This window comes from Nicotiana tomentosiformis, chromosome 2, assembly GCF_000390325.3.
Source record: "Nicotiana tomentosiformis chromosome 2, ASM39032v3, whole genome shotgun sequence".
Lineage (NCBI taxonomy): Eukaryota > Viridiplantae > Streptophyta > Magnoliopsida > Solanales > Solanaceae > Nicotiana > Nicotiana tomentosiformis.
The window spans coordinates 134,058,555-134,068,353 of record NC_090813.1 but is presented as its reverse complement, the minus strand read 5'-3'; positions in this window follow the sequence as shown (position 1 = coordinate 134,068,353).

The following is a 9,799-nucleotide window of genomic DNA, read 5'->3' as shown; positions in this document are numbered from 1 at the left end:
AGCTACAACAAAGCTGACTGATATATCCAGTGCTGTTGCAGCATAGTCCTCAGTCCCAACAGAGCCACAGGTACCTCCGTCAGTGGAGGAAACATTGAAGGAGATTCATGAGACCTAGAAGACCATTATTGATACTCTGGCGACGCATGGGAAGGTCATTAAGGAATTGGGCAAACAAGTCAAAAAGATGCGTAGATCCCATGCATCAAAGAAGTCGGTAGAGAAGCTGAACAAAGAGGTCGAAAGGATTGCATCTGCCGAAGATCTTCCATTGGACTTCCTTATGGAGCAGACAGTCCCAGCAGCACCAGCACAGGCACCAGAGGCAGCAGCCGGCCAGTCTGAGGAGCCGGTTGCCACTGCACACACTGCAGAGGAGATGATACAGATGCTCAGCAACCTTGTTGTCCCTCAGCCAGGCGATGATGACATACAGTTGGAGGAGACAGAGGGTGCTGATGATCCTATGCAAAATGAGACCACATAGGGAGTTCTCTTAACTCTCTACCATTTCCCTGCTCTTATTTTTGTTAAGCATTGAGGACAATGCTTATTTTCATTTGAGGGGTGGTCTATTTTGATTATTTGAATTGGACATTTAACATTTGGGATATAATAACTCTGATACTATTTTTTTTTCTTTAATTCTTATTTTCCTTTTGGTATGTATATATTCTCCCCATTTGATGTAAATATTCATTTAACTTCGGTTTGTATATTCATTTATCTCGCTTCTCGTAGTTTACTTTATAGCTTCTTTAGTTTGTTTTTCCTTAGTAGTATAACTTCTTATTTACATTGTGTGTGAACAATAAGCCTTTGGTTTTCTTAATGGCATGGTTCTTTCCAAAGATGGATTTTGTGTGAACCGGGTGGCTCTTCCCAACGATGGATGGCGTGACAACTTTCTTAAGGGATTGAGTCTATTTTCTTTTATGTTTTGAGAAGATATAGTAGTAATGAATAAAAGTGTCTCGAGCATGCTTCACTTGGTACCAACACATTTACCTCTGACCATATGGTTAAAAAAAAGTTGTTGGCATAAAATAGCTCTAGTTGTAACCTTTAGGCTCTTGTGTTGATTCAAACAATCATCGAGTGGTTCAGTCGAGCCATTTGTGATTCTCAATCTTAGTTAGGGTTGTTGTGAGCCCTCGAATCCGTTCTCCTTACCAATCCAGCAGTGTGATAGGTGCGGTATTGAATTGCAAGTCCAAGTTCCCGTGCCAATAGTCTAGAATTTGCCCCGAGTATTTTTTCTAAGTGAAATTCTAAGTGTAGCTTGGCTTGAGAAATGATTGTAGGTTCTCTTTGATCCAATTTGAAATTAAAATCTTCCATAGCCTACCAATGTGATATCCCTAGTCAACCCCTTTGAGCCGAAGCCTTTGTCTTTCAATAACCAAGTTACAAGCTTTTATCCGTTCTGAAATGACCCTCTCTTGGCATCCAATCTTTCCTTAGCATTCTTGAGTAACAATTGGGAAAAATATAAGTTTGGGGGAGAGACGAGGAGTTTGCAGTGATAAAAAGTACAAAGAAGAGGAAGAAATGAAAACAAAAAAGAAAAAAAGAAGAAGAGAAAGACAGAACAAAAAGAAAAATGACAAAAAGTAAGTGAATAAAGTGAAGAGTTGAAGGGAAGTCAAAAGAAAATGAGGATAAAAGGCTGAAGTAAATAGAAAAGGAAAAGAATGAATGTCATGATCAAGAAAGAGCGACGTTACGTCTCTCTAGTTCCCCCGAGGAAGAAGAAAATGACTCAAAGAGTCGAGAAAGTATGAGCCAAAAAGAGAAAATGGAGTGCTTAAGGAAAGATGAAACCATTCTATTCCAACAAGCCCTACCTTGGTCCAAAAGCCTTCATTACATCCCGCAAAAGCCCTACATGATTTCAAGTTGAATGAGCTTACATTAGTGGTGATTTACATGAGGGGCAAGCTTATGGTACTTAGAGCCAGACTTGTGGCATTCTTTTAAGAGAGATGAGCGAACTTTTCACAATCCTTGTATTGAGTGATGCATTCTAAAGTGAGATGTGTTAATGGAGAGTAGAGGAGGAGGAGTTTGGGATCCACAATGACCTATGTGAAAAAGCGAGCTTCCTTGATGAATAGAGTCAACTCTTGATGCTGTAGTGTCACATTAGAAAATTATTGCATTTTTGATAATTCATATGTGTTGTGGGTAATTGTTGGTCCCAATTGATATGTGATTGATTCATTTTAGGCCAGCTGAAATATCTATTTTTCTAGTGGAGATGGGAATTGCCTTATTTTCTTGAGGACAAGCAAAAGCTTAAGTTTGGGGGAGTTGATAAGTGGGGATTTTGACCGATTATTTGCTCTCTTTTACTTGCGATTTAGCTCAAAAATGCTTAAAGGCATTTCCGAAAACTAACAAAATGTGCTTACTTGCAGGAATATTGGTACACGAGCCAAAGAAGTCAAAATCAACTCATAAAGGAGTCAAAAGTGAACAAGAACCAAAATAGGGCAAAAAGGCATTTTTAGGTTAAGTTTAGTTTTCAGAAGTGCACCTCAACGGTTATCTTTTCTATTTTGAGGAATTTTGTACTAGATTAACTTCTTAACATTAGATTTTCTTTGTCTAATCAATTATTATGCATTCTATATTAATTTCTTCTTGTATTTCTTTATTTTTCATGAGTAGCTAAATCTTTAGCTAGGGTTGTGACCCAACCCTAGTGTGGGTATTTGATGGGTGTTTAATTTAGGGCTTATTTTTGATTGGGTTAGTGATATTTTGCCTTGTTCATGATTGAACCCTAGAATCAATGGTCGCAAACATTGATTCATGCCTATTTGACTTAGCCTCTACTTGATAAAGAGAGACTAAGTCTAGGAAAACTTGGATAACAAGAAATTGGGGTGAACTCAAGAAATTGATAGCCCCAATTAGAGGGTTAAACCTAGAGATAGTAATACCCGACTTGGGCTAATATCACTTATGTTATGCAAATACCCAATTGGACTTGAGAAAGCCAAATTGGGCAAAATCACTCGAACTACCGAGAGGTATAGAGTGAGTACCCGGATGTGATTGCTACATCACGACCCCAACTAATCAAATTTTCCCTGGAGTTTTCAACCTATTAGATAACCACCTAGGTAGAAGTCATGACCTTAGTCCCTTTTAATCATTTGAAAAACTCAAAACCAAAAATATTGTCCTTAGTTTTATACTTGTAAACACTAGAGTAAAAGTAGAAGTAGAACACCAATCAAGTTTGTAGAAGTGTAATTTGAGCCAAAACTTGCAATTAACTTAGATATACACCTAATCCCATTTTCTAACTCCATGTGGATTCGATCCCGACCTTCGTTGGGTTTATTATTGCATCGACCGCCTCACTACTAAATTATGGTGTGGGTTTGGCCGAGATCAGCAGGCGGCCAGTCCAGTCCGTACTTCAGACTACTCGTGGTTCTCTAGTTACTCAGGGTACTCATGTGGGGTAGTCTTCTTTTAGTGCACCACCAACATGAGGTTCCTACAGCTATTATTCCAGTTATCCGGCACAGACTCAATATGAGCAGTCACTCCCGCAGAGGGGTTGTTGTGAGTGTGGTAATACTAGGCACATCATGAGAGATTGTCCCAAACTCGGGAGAGGCAGATTTCATCATAGCACTTAGGCTACTGGCCCCGTTCCAGTTGCTACTGCACCTGCAAAACTAGTTAGGGGTGGAGGACTGGCAGGTAGAGGGCACCCTAGAAGGGAAGGCCCGGCCCGTTGATATGCTTTCTATGGTAGGGTTGAGGCCGATGTACCAGATATTGTAATAATATCATTAGCTACCCTTATCTATGATATTGCAACAACATAATATCCCCAAGCCATCACACAATATCCCTGATATTGCAACCATTATCTCTCCGATATCCACCTGTATCACTATGCCCTGACAATATCATTAGCTACCCTTATCTCTCCGATAGCCACCTGTATCACTCCGTATAATATCCACCCTTAGCACTCCGCCGAACAATAACACAATAGCCACCCTTATTACTCCGTACATTCAACAACAGTGAGATTCTACCCTTATGCCCCACATAACAACAACGACGGTGAAATTCCACCCTTATATTTCACGTAACAACAAACGAACCACACAACAATTCACAAATTCTAACATCACAACAACATGACATATCAACTCATAACATAGGTGCCCATAGTCCACAACCTTTCCAAAGATCCAACAATATGAATATTTCTACAACAAATAGCCCATGGCTCAACACAATGTGTATAAAATCTCAATAACAACAAAATAAATGGGAAGGTAACTCATAAGGAACAACACTTTAACGACCTGACTGATCGTTTTGAGTGTTATAACCCTATTCCCCCATTTATTGCTTATTCGTTGCTCAATAGTTGTTATGTGACTAGCGGGGGTAATTGGCTTGGTTTCGGGGATGCTTCGGGATGAGTTGGTACACTTAGTTCTAAGTTTGGAGGCCTAAGTTGAAAAAGTTGAACGGATATTGAATTATGTGTAAACGGTTCCGAAATGGAGTTTTGATGGTTCTGATAGCTCTGTATGGTAATTTTGGACATAGGAGTATGTACGGATAGTGATTTAGAGGTCCGTAGGTGATTTTGACTTGAAATGGCAAAAGTTGGAAAATTAGAAGTTTGGAGAGTTGTTAGGTTTGACCGAGAGTTGACTTTGTGGTTACCATGCTCGAATTTTGGTTCTAAAAGTTAGAATAGGCATGTTGTGTCATTTATGACGTGTGTGCAAAATTTCAGGTAAATCGGAATTGATTTGTTAGGTTTCAACATCGATTATAGAAGTTGGAATTCATTAGTTTTTATTAGGCTTGAATTGTGGTGCGATTCATGTTTTTGATGTTGTTCGATGTGATTTGAGGCATTGACTAAGTTCGTATCGTGTTTTAGGACTTGTTGATATATTTGGTTGAGGTCCCGAGGGCCTTGGGTGGATTTTGGAGGGTTAACGGATCACCTTTTGAACTTAAGAGATGGCTGATGAGTTCTGGACTGGTGTGATCGCACCTGCGAAGGTCTTGCTCGCAGGTGCGAGGCCGCAGAAGCGAAGGGGGCATCGCAAAAGTGAGTTTTGTTGGGCTGCTGATGGCCCACAGGTGCGAGGGAAATGCCGTATCTGCGAGCTCGCAAAGGCAGAAGGATGGTGACAAAAGCGAAATAGGTCCTGGAGAGGCAGGTCCGCAGAAGCAGGCGGTTTTGGGCAGGAGCGCACCCGCAGATGTGGGCTTGGGACCGCATAAGGGGCATGGCGAGGGTCTAGTGTAACTCTGCAGATGTGGAGCTTTGCCCGCAAAAGCAGGACCGCAGAAGGTCCTGAACATAATTATATTCGAAGGGTTTCCAGTAATTTAGATTTCCCATTGAATTTCCAACCTAGTTTATGTGTTTTTAAGATAGAATTTTGGGAGTTTTGTGCTAGGGATTGGAGAGTTAAACTTGGGGATTTGAGTGACCATTTGGTGTCGGAATTTGGTAAATTTGGTATGGTTGGACTCGTGGTTGAATGGGTGTTCGGATTTGGTAACTTTTATTAGATTCTGAGATGTGGGCTTGGGGTTGACTTTTTAAGTTGACTTTTTGACTTTTGATTAAGAACTTAGAATTTTCATATGGAGTTGATTCTAATAGCTTGACTTGATTATAGCGAATAGTTTATAGCTAGATTCGAGGCGTTCAGAAGCTGATTCACGAGGTAATGGCTTATTGGATTAGAGATTCACACGGTTTGAGGTAAGTAACACTTCTAAACTTGGTTCTGAGGGTATCAATCTCTAAATTTCATGTTGTGTGATCAGCGTTGAGGTGACACACATGTTGGGTGACGGGGCGTACACCTTAGTAATTATGACTTAGTCGATTTCGTAGGATTGTGTAGTCACCTTATCTGAATTTTATCATTGCACGCTATGTGTTAGAGCACTTGAGCTGTGAATTATATTAGAAACCATGTTTAGGCTATGAGCTGGTATTATTGGGACCCACAGTGGTCATTCATTTGTTATTGAGATTATTTGTTTAATTTGTAGTTACGTACTCAGTCGCATTCATCATTGCATTTCATATCTCAGTCTTTGTATCATTTATTGTTACATCATGTATCATTGTTTTGGGCTGCTTAGCATGAGTGTTGTGAGCCCGAGAGACTAGAGAGATTGATGACTGAGCTGGTGCCTGAGAGTCGTTCTGTGAGTGAGATTTGTGGATCGGGTTGCACGCCGCAACAAGCCTTATGGCTATATGTGGATCGGGTTGCACTCCGCAACAAGCCTTATGGCTCTATGTGGATCGAGTTTCATGCCGCAACAAGCCTTATGTCTATATGTAGATCGAGTTGCACGCCGCAACAAGCCTTATGGCTATACGTGGATCAGGTTGCATGCCACAATAAGCCTTATGGCCATATGTGGATCGAGCTGCATGCCGTAGCAGGTGCCGTACAGTGCTGAGTATGACGAGCAAGAATTGAGACAGTCAGATTGAGTGCTTTGAGAGTGTGAGTACTTGAGGTTTTCATTATGTTGCATCACATACGGTATTCATATTGGCATATAGATATAGAAATGTCATATTCTTTATATCTTTCACACTTGGCATATTTTATCTGTGTTGAACTTAACTGTTAAACCTGGAAGCATGTCTACATTTTCTGTATTCTTAAACTCCATATTTTTGCTGTATTGGTTGAGCTCATCACTAATTTCAACCCAAAGGTTAGACTTGTTACTTATTGAGTTGATTGTACTCACGCTACACCCTACACTTTGTGTGCAGATCCAGGTATTTTCGGGCATGGTGGTTGCTAATCAAGGGGTTTTTGCTCGTTCGGAGATCATCGAGGTAGCTGCTTTGGCATCCACAGACCTTGACTCTCCTCCTCTATCTCTTAGTTTTACTTTTACTGTTCTACCTTTCTAGACGATGTTTCAAACTATGTTATTGTATAGATGCTCATTTACTCGGTGACACCCAGATTTTGGAAAAATTGTATTCGAGTCGCAATTGTTTATATCGGTTGTTTATGAGAGTTATTGTTGTTACACTTGCTTCATCTTATTTTTAATACAGAATGTCTAGTTTTATTGTGAATGTCGGCTTGCCTAGTTTTTTGATAGGCATCATCACGGCATGTCGAGTTTTGGGTCGTGATAAGTTGGTATCAGAGCCTAGGTTACATAGGTCTCACGAGTCATGAGCAGGTTTAGTAGAGTCTTGTAAATAGGTACAGAGACGTCTGTACTTATTTTCGAGAGGCTGCCGAACCCTTAGGAAAACTTCACTCTCTTGTATTCTTGTTGTGCGAATTTGCTGATTCCGAGAATTAAACTTTTGTTATTCTATTCTCTCATAGATGGTGAGGAAACGTGCTACCAGATCGGGTGGACGACCATCAGTACCACAAACTAGGGCCACGAGAGGTCGGGACAGCGGTATAGGCTGAGGTGCAGCTCGTATAGCAGCTAGAGCAGCACATATAGACCCACTAGTTGCCCCAGCTTAAGAGAAGATTCCAGATGTGGTTGAGCCTATGGGGCTAGCTCAGGCACCAGCTGTGCCTATCGTGATTCCACGCCTTTAGGAGGCTCTGGCCTAGATATTGACTATTTGCACTAGCCTTGCTCAGGCGGTTTCAGTTCTGGCCGCTTCAGCCACTTCTCAGGCCGAGGGAGGTGCTCAGACTCCGACCGCCCGTACTCAAGAGCAGGTGGTGCCGGAACTCCAGACACTAGGGGTTTTGCCAGCCTAGCTGGTTGTAGTTGCTCAGGCCCAGGTGGGTCTCGTTATGAGTGATGAGGAGCAGAAGAGACTAGAGAGATTTGGGAGGCTCAAGGCTCCAACATTCTGTGGGGCTACATCTCAGGATGCTCGGGACTTCTTGGATAGGAGCTAGTGGATTCTCCACACGACGCGTATTTTGGAGACTAGTGGGGTCTCATTTACTACTTTTCAACTGACAGGGGTAGCCTTTAGATGATGTAAGGCCTATGAGCGGAGCAGGCCAGTAGATGCTGCACCGCTTTTATGGCACGAGTTCGATGTTCTCTTCTTGAAGAAGTTTGTGCCGCTGACCCGCAGGGAGGAGTTATGTAGGCAGTTTGAGCAGCTACTCTAGGAGGGCTTGTCTGTGATGCAGTATGAGATGAGATTTTCAGAGTTGACTCGTCATGCAATCTGGTTGGTTCCCAAAGAGAGGGAGAGGATTAGGAGGTTCATTGATGGCCTCACCTATCAGTTGCATTTTGTTATGACTCGGGAGAATGCATCAGGTGCTAGGTTCGATGAGGTGGTTGATATTACTCGGCGGCTAGAGTTGGTCCATAGTCAGGAGCATGAGGAGAGGGAGGCCAAGAGACCTCGTGGTTTGGATGGTTTCAGCATTGTTCCTTCTTAGGGGAAGTCCTACCACAATAGGGGTCGTTCTTATAGGCCTGCTCAGATGGCTCGTCAAGTTCATTGTTGTGCATTAGCTATCCATGGTTCATACAGTGCTCACTTAGGGAAGTAATCTCTCACTGCTCTCCCAGCTTAGAGTTCATCTTTATCTCCTTCAGTTCAGGGTTCATCTACACCAGAATCTTCTAGCAGTTATTCTGGTTCTCGAGGTCCGATTCAGTCACCACCACCATTGACGGATAGAGGTTGCTACGAGTGTGAGGAGCTTGGGCATATCAGGAGGCAGTGTCCCCATGTCTTGGGAGGTCCAGTTCGACAGAGGGTTCAGGATACGACTTCTGCACCAGTCACTTCACCACCAGCGCAGCCAGCTCGGGGTGGAGCTCAAGCAGCTAGAGGTCGCCCTAGAGGGGGAGGCCGATCAGGTGGAGGTCAGGCTCGATTCTATGATATTCCTATCAGGCCAGAGGCCGTTGCTTCAGACACAGTGATCACAAGTATTGTCTCAGTATGCCACATGGATGCTTCTATATTATTTGACCCTGGATCTACTTATTCGTATGTATCACATATTTTGCTCGTTATATGGATATGCCCCGTGAGTCTTTAGTCTCACCTGTTCATGTGTCTACGCTGGTGGGTGATACTATTGTTGTGGACCGTGTGTATCGGTCGTGTGTAGTGACTATTGGGGGATTGGACACTAGAGTTGATCTCTTATTTCTTAGTATGGTTGATTTCGACGTGATTTTGGGTATGGATTAGTTGTCTTCATGTCATGCTATTCTGGATTGTCACGCTAAGACCATGACGTTGGCGATGCCAGGGCTGCAAAGGATCTAGTGGAGAGGTTCTCTGGATTTTGTTCCCAGCAGGTTGATTTCATATTTGAAAGCCCAACGGATGGTAGGGAGGGGGTGTTTGTCATATTTGGCCTTCGTAAGATATATTGGTGCTGATACTACTACTATTGATTCTGTTCTGGTAGTGGGAGACTTTCTGGATGTGTTTCCTGCTGACCTACCGGGCATGCCACCCGATAGGGATATTGATTTTGATATTGACTTGGTGCCGGCACTCAGCCCATTTCTATTCTTCCATATCGTATGGCACTAGTAGAGTTGAAAGAATTCAAACAGCAGTTTCAGGAGCTTCTTGATAAAGGGTTTATTCATCCTAGTGTATCACCTTGGGGTGCACCGGTTCTGTTTTTGAAGAAGAAGGATGGTACTATATGGATGTGCATCGACTATAGCCAGTTGAACAAAGTTACAATCAAGAACAAGTATCCTTTGCCGCGCATTGATGATCTATTTGACGAGCTTCGGGGAGTGAGGGTGTTCTCTAAGATTGATTTGAGGC